At 42.3% G+C, this 13,261-nt stretch overlaps 1 long non-coding RNA gene across 1 annotated transcript; it reads left to right on the forward strand.

Moving 5' to 3' along the window:
• The first annotated feature begins 832 nt into the window (after positions 1–832).
• LOC112585177 lies at positions 833–11,727 on the forward strand. Its single transcript, XR_003109609.2, has 2 exons — positions 833–1,159; positions 10,989–11,727. It is a non-coding gene; the product is annotated as an uncharacterized LOC112585177 (long non-coding RNA).
• The last annotated feature ends 1,534 nt before the right edge of the window (positions 11,728–13,261 follow it).

Below are 13,261 nucleotides of genomic sequence, written 5' to 3' on the forward strand. Positions count from 1 at the left end.
ATGGACGGGGTCAGACTCCCGTCTGAAGATTTGTGGGATGGGGTAAGAGAATAGAATATGAATCCCTTATGAACAGGACTAAATTCTTTCAAAATTTACCAAATATACCACTCCTTAGCACAGAGCTTGTAAGGCTCAGAGAAAGGCTCAGAGTCTTAGGCTAATGGAACTCCTTCCACATTAAAGGAAACACCAGGAGGAGAGAAGAAAAGCCTGTTTCTTCCCTTATGCACACATTATAACTCTCCATCAATTTATATGGTGTTTTATTTTCTTTTTTGCCTCTCCATGAGATTAAAAATACTTGTAGTCAAGAAATATGCCTTTTCATCCTATACTTTCAACCTGTACAAGTCAAACACTCATGCTTAGCACCAAATAGATTCAACCTATTTGTTAAAAGTCCCTGAAGACAGAGGAGCCGAAGTATCACAGGTTCACTTAAGAAAGAATAGCTGTAACAGCAGAAGTGGAGGAGAAGGGAAAATTGAGGTAGGAGACTTCAAAATAGAGGAGGGACTTCCCTGGTGGTCCAGTGGGTAAGAATCCGCCTTCCAATGCAAGGGACTTGGGTTCTATCCCTGAGAGGGGGACTAAGATCCCACATGCCACAGGGCAGCTGAACCCATGTGCGGCAACTACTGAGCACGTGAGCTCTAGAGCTCCAGCTTGTGAACATGCTCCTCAACATGCTTCTCTTTCCTAGAGAAAGCCCATGAAGCACAAGGAAGTCCCAGCAGAGCCAAACTGATTAATTAATTAATTTTTAATAAAAGAGGAAATATTTGAGCTGGACTTTGGGGAACGAGTAGACTCCAACTACACAGAAAAGTCAAAGGCAACAGTTGCATAAACCCAGAGGCATGAGATGGTACAGCAAATCCCTGGATGCAAAAAAAAATCCTTCACAAATGTAGCACAGAATATGGGAGATGAGATAGGAAGGAGATGAGGCAGTCCTTCACTTTGGAATACTTAATAGAAATACCCAAATACCTAACAGCCAAAAGAGTGACTCTCTCCTTGAGTTTATTGTTTTTCTTTGAGTTGAACTTCAGTCATTGATGCAGTGTGTATGCTCAGCCGTGTCCGACTCTTCATGGCTCCGTGAACTGTAGCACACCAAACTGACTCCTCTCTGTCTACGGAATTTTTCCAGGTGAGAATACCAGAGTGGGTTGGCATTTCCTCCTCCAGGGGATCTTCCTGATCCAAGGTTAGAACCCTCGGCTCTTCGTCTCCTGTATCGGCCGTCAGATTCTTTAGCAGTGCGCCACCTGGGAAGCCCCAGTGGTTAGTGCACTAAGGGACAGCATTCTAAGCCGTAAGGAAGTCTCCTCTAGACCTGTCGGCTTACTCTGTGGAATCCAAAAACAACACGTTTTAAGGGAACTAAGAGCCTCTGGGCTCACGTCTGGGAAAGCCCAGAATGCTGATGTCACCCCAATGGCATGGAGCAACAAGGAATTGAAGGCCACCAACCTTGGCATCAGGGGAATTCCATGCCACACGTCTGGATAATGAAAAATGAGGGTCTGAAAAGGCTGCTGATGGCTGGTACTGTGAGTTTTCTACTTAAATGAAAACCAAGAAGATGGGATGATGTTTCCTTTCTTTGCACATTCAGGACTTTTTTTTTTTTTTCCATGAAAATAATTTTAGAAATATTTCCAGCTTAGTATTAAGGAAACCCATATCTGAAACCTAAGTTCACTGACAATGTATGGAATATATCTCAAATTCTGACTTTAGATAACACTTAAAGCTCTTTCCATAAAATTTCAAGGACTCATGTGAAGGCCAGCTATAGAATTTTCCTCCCAGACTGTTTTCTGGGAACAACACCCCCCACCCATAGGGCTGATAACCTCTCATATTTCTGCTGTGTGACTCTGACCTCTGGCTGTATGTAACTGTTTAGAAATAGGAACGTGATCCACTCAGAGACTTTGGAATTGGGACTGAAATATATAGTCCATCCTCCTATGGGCCTTAGACTGTAAAATCTAAACTTGGGGGCTGAGAATCTGCCATTCATTGCCTTCATGTGATCTGAATAACACAGATAGATAGTGGGCAGATCAGAAAGAAAGATCCCAACATGGCCAAAAACTTGGCAAAAGATTGGATATAGCAAAAGAGGGAAAACAAGTCCAGGTTGATGTCTCAGTTTCTGGCCACAAATACCATGACTTAGAACAGTTAGGAAGAGGCAGTAGATGTTGAAGATTGTTCTTACAAAAATACTAAATGAAATCATGAAAGTTTGTGAACTCCCTAAGAGGGGTCACTCCTAAGATCCTAAGTCTAGATCCATAAGGCCTCCCAAAAATTAGGGGCAGAAGCAAAGGAGACTCTGGTAAAGGACTGAGTTGAAGACACAGGAGACATGCTCCATGTTCAGGAAAAGACATAACATTAGATATTCCCTCTCCATTATTTTATTTACCTAAGTTGAATGTTCTATTTGCAAAACTTGGATGTTGTGGAACAGACAAATGAGTGGTTCACTTATTTATTTTTCTGGCCCATATTTTAAAATTTTATTTTATTGGAGTATAGTTGGCTTACAATTGTGTTAGTTTCAGGTGTGCAGTAAAGTGTTTCAGTTATACATATATTCATTTTTTTCAGCTCTTCACCCATATAGGTTACTAAAGAGTATTGAGTAGAGCTCCCTGTGCGATACAGTACATCCTTGTTTGGTTATCTATTTTATATATGGTAATGTGTGTATGTTAATAACAAGCTCTTAATTTATACCCCCCTTCTTCCTCATTGGTAGTCATAAATTTGTTTTTGAAATCTCTGAGTCTGTTTCTGTTTTACAAATAAACTCATTTGTATCATTTTTCAATTAGATTTCACATGTGACTGATATATGGTGCTTGTCTTTCTCTGATTTACTTCACTTAGCGGGATAATAGCTAGGTCCATCCACATTGTTGCAAATAGCGTTATTCCATTCTGTTCATTTGATTTAGAGAGTGTTGCTCATATATACGGAGAAGGCAATGACACCCCACTCCAGCACTCTTGCCTGGAAAATCCCATGGACGGAGGAGCCTGGGGGGCTGCCATCCATGGGGTCGCGAAGCGTCGGACAAGACTGAGCGACTTCACTTTCACTTTTCACTTTCATGCATTGGAGAAGGAAATGGCAACCCCCTCCAGTGTTCTTGCCTGGAGAATCCCAGGGATGGGGGAGCCTGGTGGGCTGCCGTCTATGGGGTCGCACAGAGTCGGACACGACTGAAACGACTTAGAGCAGCAGCAGCAGCAGCAGCAGCTCATATACACTCTTTATGGGGACGTAAGCTGTTTGAAGGAATTAAAATAGTCACGTACATAAACTTTGACCCAGTAAAGTGGAAACACTGAGTTGCCTGCTCACTGGGCCCGCCCACCCTAGTGGAGGTCCCAGCTAGAGGGTGACTTAGCCATTGTGTAGCTAATGTTCAGGGGATAAGCGTGTGACTCATGCTGGGCCACCTCTCTCATTATAGGGTTATTGAGTTTAAGAATCATTTCAAAGAACCATCTCTTTATTTCATGGATTTTCTTTATTGCTTTTCTGTTTCTAATTTGTTGATTTTGACTTATCTTCTTGCATCTCTTTTATTTTCTTTACTTTTACTTGCTTTTCTTTTCTAGTTCATTAAGGCGGAAGTAGAGTTCATTGATTTAGACCTTTTTTCTTTTCTACTGTAAGGTATTTGTGGCTACAGATGTTAAGTACTGCCTGAAACCACTCTTCGTGTTGGGTTTTCATTTTCATTCAGTTTATGTGCGTGCTAAGTCACTTCAGTTGTGTCCGACTCTGTGCAACCCTATGGACTGTAGCCTGCCAGGCTCCTCTGTCTATAGGCTTCTACAAGCAAGAATACTGGAGTGGATTACCATGCCCTCATCCAGAGAATATTCTTGACCCAGGGATGGAATTTGGGTCTCCTGCATTGCAGGCAGATTCTTTACCATCTGAGCCACTGAGGAAGCCCCTTTATTCAGTTTAACACACTTCAAATTTTCTTTTTGGATTTATCTATAACCTATGAGTTATTTATGAATATTAGCTTGGACTACTTAGAGGTTTCCAGCTCTTTTCCTGATATTAATTTATAATTTAATTCTATGTGGTTATAGAACTGATTTTCTACAACTTGACTCTTTTACGTTTGTGAGGATTTGTTTTATTATAATACATTGTCTACCTTGGTAAACGCTTCATTGATTTTTGAAAGTGTATTCTGCCATTGTTGGGTATAGTATTCTAAAATTGTCAATTAAGTTAATTTGATTAACAGTGTTGTGCAAATCTTCTAGATACTTTCTGTCTACATTTTCTATCAGTTATTAAAATCTCTGACTTTATAATGTGTGGATTTGTTTTTCTCTTCTCACCTTATCACTTTTTGTCTCATGTATAAAGAAGCTCAATTATCTGTCACATAAAAATTTAAGATTGTTATATTGGTGAATTCACCACTTTATCATTATTAAATGACCCTCCCTATGACTGGTAGTATTTTTTTGTTCTAAAATCTACATTTTCTGAAATTAATATAGCCATTATGACTTAATCTTCACTAACATTAACTAATTAACATTGTATATAATTTTCCATTTTAATTTCACCTATTTGTTTGATATATATTCTTATAGCTGGGTATGGCCTTCTCTGGTAGCTCAGCTGATAAAGAATCCACCCACAATGCAGAAGACCCCAGTTCGATTCTTGGGTTGGGAAGATTCCCTGGAGCAGGGATAGGCTACCCACTCCAGTATTCTGGCCTGGAGAATTCCATGTACTGTATAGTCCAGGGGATCACAAAGAGTCAGACACGACTGAACCACTTTCACTTCACTTCACTTCATAGCTGGGTATATGATGTATATTCGTACAGATGGATTTTTCTCTTTATCACCATAATAGTGCTATCTTTTAATTGGGATAATTAAACTATTTCTAATTTACATGGTATTTTAAAATTTACCAGCTGACTTTTTAATTTATTCCATCCATCTTTTGTTCTCTTTCCCCTTTCTTTATGCTCTCTTTTGAATTAATTGCATATATTTTTATTTTTCCATTTTATCTCTTTTGTTGTATTATTTTAATGGTTGATTTAGGTTCATAAACTATGCCTTTGACTTACCACAATCAGTATTCAAGTAATATTATCCCACTTTACATATATTAAAAGACTTTTACAACAAAATACTTCCATTATATGCCTCCTGAATTTTAACTCCTGTTATCACAGTTTATTTCTACACGTGTAATAAGTTTCATATTACACTGCTCTTTTGCTTGCTTTAAACAATAAATTTTCTTCTAAAGAAATTTAAATAATAAGAAAAAAATATATTTTCCATTTCTCCACATAGTTACCATTTCTAGGCTCTTAATTTCATTGTGATATCCAGATTTCCACCTGGTATTGTTTTCCTTCTGCTTGAGGAATATTCTTTACAATTTCTTATAGTGCAGTTCTGTTGGTAATGAAAATCTTTCAATATTTTATATCTGAAAAAGTCTTTGCTTCACCTTTGCTTTTTAAAGATGTGTTCACTAAGTATAGAATTTGAGATTGATTGATTTTTTCTTTCAGTACATTAAAGATGTTGTATACTGTGTTATTGCTTACATTGCTTTTGATGAGAAATATGCTATTATTCTTGCTTTTGTCCTTTTTTGTAATGTGTCTTTCTTTTCTAATTAATTTTAAGGTTTTTTGGTATCACTGGTTGTAAACAATTTGATCCTGATGTGCTTTACTGTATTTTTTTTCAATTTTCATGTGCATTGAGTTTGTTGGGCTTCTGTGTCTTACAGCTATGCATTGATAGTTTTAATCAAATTTGGAACAATTTCAGTCATTAACCCTTCTTTAAAAAAATGTATTTTTTAATCACACTTCCTGGCCATTTGGAGACTCTGGTTGCATGTTTACGCAGACACTTAGATTTGTCCCACAACTCACTAACAGTCTGTTCATTTTCTTTTCAGTCTTTCTTTTCTATATGCTTAGTTTGACATAGTTTCTATTGCTACGACTTGAAGTTCATCATTTTCTCCTTCTGCAGTGTTAAGCGTGTCATTAATACCATCCAGTGTATCTTTCATCTCATACATTATAGTCATCTCAAGAAGCTTGACTTGGGTCATTTTTAAAATATGTTTCACATCTTTATGTATCATGTTCTCATAGCTCTTTGAACATGTGAAATCATTACTCTCTTTTAATATCTTTGTGTACTAATTCTAATATCTGTGTCATTCCTGGGAAATACTCAACTGATTTTTTTCCTCGTTTGGGGTCATATTTTCTTGTGTTTTTGAATGCCTGGTAATTTTTTATTGGATGCCAGACATTGTGGACTTGCTGGGTATTTTTGTATTCCTAAAAATATCCTTGAGCTAAGTGATTTGGAAATAGTTTGACCCTTTTGAGTCTTACTTTTCAGCTTTATTAGGCAGAAGTACAACTGTATTTAGTCAAGGGCTAATTTTGTTCCAGGACTGATGCAAAACCTTTCTCAGTACTCCACCCAATGCCCCATGAATTATGAAGTTCAAGAACTGGCAAAACTAACTTATGGTAATAAAAACTAGAAGAGTGAACACCCACAGGGTATAGAGATAGGAACTTTCTGGATGTGCTGCTTATACAAATTTGTCAAAGAGACAATTAAGATCTGTGCCTATCACTGCACATAAATTTTTTGTGAATAAAAAAGCATATTTGGTATCAAATGTATGTGCATATGTATAAATTCTGAGAGAATATACACCAAAATTTCAATAGTGAAGACTCTGAGGTGTTTTTAAGTTATCTTCTGAGTATTTTTCAGTTATCTAAATTTTTCAGTTATCTAAATATACTACCTTTTTAGAAAATGTAAAATTAATATCAAAAAAGGATGAAAGTATTTTGGGGGAATTCTCTACCTTACAGAATGAATGAAGGAAAGGAAAGTAATGCTTATTGAGTATTTGCTATATATCAGGTCTCTTAAAAGTCACTTTATTACATTATTCCATTCGATTGATATAATAACTCAATTGTGTGCTAAGTTGCTTCAATCATGTCTGACTCTTTGTGACCCTATGGTCACAAATCCAAGTCTCTTACATCTCCTGCATTGGCAGGCAGGTTCTTTAAGTTGGTATTATCCAATTTGCTTCCCTGGTGGCTCAGAGGTTAAAGCATCTGCCTGCAATGTGGGAGACCTGGGTTCGATCCCTGGGTCGGGAAGATCCCCCGGAGAAGGAAATGGCAACCCACTCCAGTATTCTTGCCTGGAGAATCCCATGGACAGAGGAGCCTGATGGGCTACAGTCCACAGGGTCGCAAAGAGTCAGACAGGACTGAATGACTTCACTTTCACTTTCTTTATCCAATTTGCAAAAGAAGAAATGATGCTGCAGAAAGGTTGTCATGTGTCAAATGTCCCGCCGCTTGATCTTAAGGCTGTCTACTTCTGAAGTCCTTGTTTTGGACTTTAGAGAATTAAGCTGCTGAGATGGATTTTTTGAAATTCAGAAAGTAAAGAGTACTGAGAAGGATAGAAAAGCCCCAGAAGTTTATCACTGACTGCAGGCTTGGGAGCTGACACAGTAGACTCTAGGAGTTCCCTTTTAAAAAGACAAAGCAAATTTTTTCATGAAGGCAGAGTTACAAATCAAGCATAGTTCATCTGAAACTCAAGAAAGTCTGGCCTGAGAAAGAAAAAGAAGTGGGTGGCTCAGGGAAAATCCATGAGCTCCAGACCCTGGGTGGCAGGCAGAAGGAGAGGAAAGGAAGGAGTTCTTCCTCCCAACCTATGGGCAGCTTAGTAGGACAAAGGCAGCTTTGTCCCCAGATGAAGTACTGCCCACCCACCCCCCCACCCCCCCAGAGGCCAAGGGTCGTGGCTGTCAGGTTACAGGAAGAGGTGTATTCTCTGTATCAGCTGCCTCCTGCCCAGGCAAGCCTGACTCACAGGTTGGTCACCTGTCTGGAATGGATGGCAGGAGAGCTCACTGCTGAGGTCACCCACAGAGCAGTGGACTGGAACAGCTTCTGTGTCAACTGCTCAGATCACAGCAGCTCCCTCCACCTTTGGTTGGAGGCTGTTTCTGTGTGAAGTGAATGTCTTCCAATATCTACATCACACTTGGAACGCTGGCCTTGAACCACCTCATTTGCTCTTTCTTGCATCACCCAGCTTAGGATTGTGAATGAAACACTGACGAATCATTCTCTGAGACTTTGAAATGGAGTCTCTGACTCCTCGTAAAGTTCTCCCAGGTTCAATTACAATGGGATGGAAGAGCTGGGACTCAGACTTGAGCCTGAAGCTCTTTGGGAATGGGGGTGTGAGGGAGTAAGGGGCATCCATGTGTCCATGTTGGTCAATGTTCTCTCAAAGCTGGCATTTGGCTTTTATGTGCTCATCCAAATCCTAGTTAGAGGAACAGTTATGGGTGGAGAGGAAGATGGCAGCTCTCACACTTTTATGGCTCCACCATCCTTCATCTTTCATCCTCATGTGCTAAATGAGAGCTGGGGAAATGAACCAGAAGGACTGAGCCTCACTCCCCACCCTACCCCCACACTCTGCCGCTTCTGTAACACAGCTGGGTGGTGCTTGATCCTCTGCCAAAGGCCAGGGGCCCAGGCTGGGTGGGGTTTTCTCCAAATCCATGGCTCACTTACTTTTGAGATCTGTGGCTGAGCTGCATCATGGGGGGCTAATTACTGCCAATTGCAGCACCGTTGAGCTCTACTTTCTGATGTAGAAAAATGGTCTGCTGGGAACTCGACTAAAACCAGCAGAGGACCATTTATTGCACACTTGTTAGGAAGCCACCAGGAAGGGCCTCCCCAGGCTTGTTTCTAAACACAGGCACACTCAAATCTTCTCTCCTCTTACAGCCAAGAACAGCCAGTCATGTATTGAAAACCGCAGGCTCACTTTCTCAGTCACAAGGAAATGTTCCCTGAGGGTCAAAGTGGGATTTTGGAGAGTGAGCTCCATTCCATTACGAACTCTCTGATCTTCCCCAGCTCTAGCAGAAGCAAGGGGAAGACCAAGAAAAGGAGAAGCATCCCTGAGCACTTCTTATATGTTACGTATTTCTGAGGGAGAGTCAGCAGGCTTCCCAGGTGGCTCTAGTGGTAAAGAATCCACCTGCCCATGCAGGAGACACGAGACCTGGGTTCGATCCTTGGGTTCGGAAGATCCCCTGGAGAAGGGAATGGCTACCCACACCAGTATTCTTGCTTGGGAAATCCCATGGACAGAGGAGCCTGTTGGGCTACAGTCCAGGGGCTCCAAAAAGAGCCGGACACTACTGAGAGACACATGCACACAACTTGTGTAATTAATATAAATTATTATATTGACCCTCAAAATGGACCTGCAAGATGACTGGCATTATTGTGATTTTGTGGAAACTGAGACTCAAAGATACTGAGTAGTTTATTGAGTCATGGAGTCAGAATTTAAACCCTGATTTTAACTGATTGCAAATGAGCTTTCTCCATCATAAGCAGAAAAATTGCCAGCTCACAGAAATACTCCTTTATAGGCATCATCTCAAAACTTTTCTGACCCTATACCCCCATCAGCAAAGATTCTTTGAGCAGCACTTCCAACATATGCATATTTATTTATGGATTAGATGCACTAGCTAATGTCTATTAGTATTGATTGATAATAATATGAGTGCCCAGGCGCTGTTTATTAACGACAATGGATTTACATCTATATTTAATATAGTGTTGATAATTTGGAAAAAATTTTGCCAAATATAATTAAATTATTGCCTTAACCTTGGCATATGGCTGACAAATAATTTGTTCCAGGAGTTAAAGACGTAATCCCACTTTTTTTTTTGTCTTTGTGTGCCTGACCTGTTCTTATCATCTATAATCTAGTTTCATTGCAGGAAACATTATAAGCCATTTGTCTCTTTTGTGAGGGCTGTTTGGTTAAAATTAGATATTCTGGGTTGTAAATCTGCTCATTGCATACATGTAAACCTTAAAACATTGTAATTTTCTGGAAGCAAAAAGAGAAAGAACTGTAGTGGTGTAGACCCCCTTCTGTGTTGCATGATCCATGCTTGGTCTACAGTGCTTTTTAAAAAATATTTATTTGTTTATTTGGCTGCATCAAGTCTTAGGTTCTGCCTGAAGGGTCTTTGTTGCCTCACGTGGGATCTTTTGTGGCAGGGCACCAACCCTCCAATGGTGGTGTGCAGGCTTAGTTGCTCCATGGCATGCGGGATCTTAGTTCTGTGACCAGGGATTGAACCTCAGTCCCCTGAGTTGCCAAATGGGATTCTTAACCACTGGACCACCAGGGACGTCCCCTTATAGTGCTTTGAGTACATGCACAGGAGCCGAAGAAGGCTGACCAAAAGCACTGAGATGGATAAGGGTATTCCATAGTAATAAATAAAAATGTGTCTCCTATTTTTAGAGTGAAAATAAATGGGAGTCAAAGTCCTCCCATAGTCCATGTCTTGTTCTGTGTGATCCTCAGAGTGTGCACATCTGCCCGTGAGATAGTCCTGAGTTGGGCCCCGCTGAAAGCCAAGAGCCTGGAGGAGAGAAGCAGCCTGTGAAGAACTGGGGGGTGTGGGCAGTGGGGGAACAAGAAGGCACCCACTCTGGAGGAGCAGAGTCAGGGCTCAGTCACTGGTAGGAGCAAAGCTCCAGGGCTTGAAGTTCACACCAGACATAGATTCGGGACCAAGCCTGGAAGACCCCATCCTGGGAGGGCCACGTGGGCCCTGGCAGCCTGGGGTTTAAACTGCATCCTTTCAGAAGCCTCCCTGGTGAACTTGACTCCTGGGACAAATGGAGACGTTCTCTGCTGCTCAGAGATCCATTAAGGTTTGTTTTCCGAGATGGAAAACAAAGGTATTTCAGCCCTTCCACAGATAAAAATAACTCGCCGTTGATTTTGAAATCCCTTGCATTTGTCTCCCACAGACTGCCCTGTACAATGGCACTTTGTGAGCAAGAGAGCCCTGCGCAGGGGCTGCCAGCCCGGGGCCCTCCGCTGCCAACGGGAAGGCTCAGAGCGGGCCCAGCGTTGCTGTTGGACGTCATTCAGGAGCCCCTACTCGGTGGGGGGAGCCCAGAGAGGAAAACAAACAGAGCGAGGAGTAGTGGAAAACGCTGAGTCCTGGAGCTGGCCGGAACAACGTCCGCCTTTCCAAGCCCGGAGCCAGCGCTCTGCCCACCTGCAGCTGCGGCAGCGAGCTGGCTGTGCCAGGCAGGGGGCCTTGGCACCAGAACCTTCCCTTCCGAGGCCTGGGAGGGCGGAGCAGACACTCCGGGCTCTGCAGACAGACCCTTCAGAGACTTTACCCTGAACGTCCAAGACCTCTCCTTGTCCCATGAATCCAGGGGGGAAAATGGTTCTCCCAGGAGGGAAAGAAAAGATTTCTTGAGCTGTAGCTTCTCATTTATTACTAGCTCTTGTGGCTCAGTGGTAAATAATCTGCCTGCCAAGCAGGACACTTGGGTTCAATCCCTGGAGAAGGAGATGGCAACCCACTCCAGTATTCTTGCCTGGAGAATTCCATAGACAGAGGAGCCTGGCAGGCTACAGTCCATGGGGTCACAAAAAAGTTGGACACGACTTAGCAACTAAACAAACAAAAAACCCTTACAAATCACTTACTGTGTGTCAAGTTTCAAGATATATTAAACAACAAACACTACATCAATCCTTTTGGGTTATTTCATGGATGATGAAATTGAGATACAGAGAGGTTATTCATCCTTGTTTCATGGATGAAGAAATTGAGACACAGAGAGGTTAATTAACTTGCCCAAAGTCACACAGCCCCAAAGTGGCATCAGAGTCCATACTCTTAAATGTCACACTGCCTTTTGTCTCCAGCCTATGACATTTCCCCTCTAGATATATAAGATAAGAGAGAGAGAGGAAATTCAGATGGAGAATAAAGGGAACAGGTGAGAAAAAGAGGGAGAGTCAGAAAGAACTGGGATAATAGATTTTTAAAAAAAAAGGCAGGAGGCTGTCAGTCTCAGAGGAGAGGTGTGAGACCAAGATTTAGAGATGGCAAGAAGTGCTGGCTAGGGAAGGGAAGCTGTCACAGAGCTGATCGAACAGATACCAGCTCTTTCCTCTGCCCTAAACAAGGTCCTGGGAATAATGCTAAGTGATGCTCAGCAAGTGGGGCTGAGACAGCTCCCGGGTGTGTGGTTGGGAGGAGGTGAGTGATTGGGGAGAGAGGGTAGGCCAGAGAGGGACTGCTGGAGCAGAGGAAGTAATACCTCCTCTTTCTCTACAATTACAGCCTGGGATGGAGGCCCATGTCCTGGGCTCCATGGAGACTGCCATGATGAGAGGAAACAGTCTATGTCAGTCACACAGGGAGACCTGTCATATTCATCTGAAAGCTGAATAGCTCTTGTTCTCAGCTGGAAGGGAGGGTAGGAAGGAGAGAAGAAAAGGAGTTAGGGAGGGAGGGAAGAGATGGACTATTTCTCACCTGTGTCGGAGGGACAAACCTTCATTGGATACATAGGTATGGCCTTAGAATCAGCAGAGCTAAAACCTGTCACCTCTGTCACCAGAAGTCAACTACAGGATGAGGGAACTGGACTTTGTCTCTAAGGTTCTTTCCAGACCTAACATCCGTGCCCTGGGGACATGGTGACTGAGCACAGGACTGTAAGAGTCATTCTTGGGCACCACCCAAACCCCAGTGCTTGCACAGTGGCCCTACTCCCCGCCCCCACCCACACCAACCAACCACCCGGTCCTGGAAATTTCATCTCCTAAGCACCTTGCTGATCCACTCATGGCTGACTCTCTGGAAGGCTTCTCTCCCAGACAAATGAAACTGTTTTCCGGCTGGTCTCTCTGACCCCATCCTTGTCCCCTCTGATCCGTCCTTGCTCTACAGCCCGAATAATCTTTCTGAGCACAGATCAGGTCAAGTGACTTGGCCTTGGGAAGATCCTCGGGGCCCCACCTTATTCTCACCTGGCCCACAAGGCCCTGAGCCGTCTCCTCTGTTTCCCCATCCTTACCTGTCACCACGACTTCTCTCATCCTGTGCTCTGGGGTCCCAGAACAACTTCTAGACTCTGTTGGTCCATACACTTTCGCACTTCTAGATCTGAATGTCTTTCCCTCTCCACCTAGCTAACTGCTACTCCCCTTTAGGATATAAATTCTTCCAGGTTCAGTGTTTCTCCTGATACAAAAGCACCCATTATTCCAC

Source organism: Bubalus bubalis, chromosome 5 (genome assembly GCF_019923935.1).
Source record: "Bubalus bubalis isolate 160015118507 breed Murrah chromosome 5, NDDB_SH_1, whole genome shotgun sequence".
NCBI classification, from domain to species: domain Eukaryota; kingdom Metazoa; phylum Chordata; class Mammalia; order Artiodactyla; family Bovidae; genus Bubalus; species Bubalus bubalis.